The sequence below is a fragment of the Conger conger genome, chromosome 11 (assembly GCF_963514075.1).
Source record: "Conger conger chromosome 11, fConCon1.1, whole genome shotgun sequence".
In the NCBI taxonomy this organism is placed as follows: Eukaryota; Metazoa; Chordata; class Actinopteri; order Anguilliformes; family Congridae; genus Conger; species Conger conger.
Window position 1 is genome coordinate 28,125,668 of NC_083770.1, and position 1,929 is coordinate 28,127,596.

The window sequence follows — 1,929 nt, forward strand, 5'->3', positions numbered from 1 at the left end:
GTGTGTTAGCCTACTGCAGCTACACAACTAGAGCAAGGCTATCGTGTAACCAATACATTTCCTTTTACGACAGATCATCAGTCAAAACCTCTTGGTGAAGGAGCAACATTGCAGTTCCAATATTCAGGCCTATGTAGCTAGTATGATGTAGTAGGCTATGCTCACGTACTGTATCTAGTGGTCGTGTAGGCAGTTACACACTTGATAAGCCTTTCTGAGTTGCTCACAACGCTCCTGCAAGAATCTCCATTATTTTATTGAAAAAAATGACTATTAGAAGGCATATGTAATATGCTAACAATAACAGAATAAACGTTAATAAATTAAAAACCTGCTTAATGTGTATACTTAAAACAAGTAACAGGAATATCTTAACGGTCACAATAGTCTATTTAACACAATACAGACATATAAGGCCCAGATAGGCTATATTTAGCTAGTAATTTAATTGTTCGTAGCCGATTAAATGTATTGTCAGGTCGTGTAGGCCTATGTTCTTTTCCATTTGAAAATGCCGGTTTTGGTTATAGCTATTATGACAAGCTGATATCACGATGGGAGACGGACGCAGGAGGTTGGTAGTGTGTTTTACTCATCTGTGTTTTACTTGCGTTTGAGCGTTTGCATTGTCATCCCCTAACTTCACGGCGCTATCCTTTCAGCACTACGTCCACACGTGAGCGAATGAACGAGACCGAACGAACTTGGCTCGCCCATACTGATGTGCACACCCAACTTTTTAATCATAATTTCCAACGTACAATTATATTTGCAATATATAATGCAGTCTAAGACAGACCTTCTGTACAGTGTTGAATGATTAACAAAACAAAACAAATAATCCTGATGATCACTATTTATCATATATAGCCTACCACATATGATATGTGGGAAGGAGTTTGGGATAGAAAATATAGTATTGTGAGTGGCCAGGTTTTGACATGGGTTCCAGAGTGGAATAGTTCAGATCTCGGTTCTGCGACCCTTGCTCAATCTGTTTTCTTCTCATTGCTAAAAGAAATCTCTCGGAATACTGAAGCCAAGGCACAGTTTCCATAACAACGAGGTTATAATGGCCATACACGCCCTCCCCCTCTCTTGACTTCCACCTTCCCCCTACAGAGGGCGGGGGGAAGGGAAGCCTGTGTGAATGCATGCTCCTAGTGGCATGAGGTCAAATGAAGTCAGAAGTTTTGTGCACTATAGCTACGCGCTGCATCAACCACAACATTTCTTGCAGCACTCTTTTTATACTGGATGAAATGTCACATCATGAGGTGTACTTTCCCCTGGAACAAAACACATGGCAGGTATATCAGGACACAGGTTTAATTTTAAAGGTCCCATATTGTACACCTTGCAAGTGTTTTAATTCAGGTCATGATATTCATAAGATTTGTGTGTTTTTCAGTACCAAAAATCTGTATCATCAGTAACATGTCCATTCTCCAGCACCTCTCATGAGCTTTACCAAGAACAGGCTGTTTTAGTGACCCGGTCTGTAAACGAACCGTTTGGACTGTGGGGATTTACAGTCAGGTCCATAAATATTAGGACAGACACAATTCTCATCTTTTTGGCTCTATACACCACCACAATGGATTTGGAATGAAACGAACAAGATGTGCTTTAACTGCAGACTTTCAGCTTTAATTTGAGGGTATTTACATCCAAATCAGGTGAACGGTGTAGGAATTACACCAGTTTGTATATGTGCCTCCCACTTTTTAAGGGACCAAAAGTAATGGGACAAACTAACAATCATAAATCAAACTTTCACTTTTTAATACTTGGTTGCAAATCCTTTGCAGTCAATTTCAGCCTGAAGTCTGGAACGCATAGACATCACCAGATGCTGGGTTTCATCCCTGGTGATGCTCTGCCAGGCCTCTACTGCAACTGTCTTCAGTTTTGTTCTTGGGGCATTTT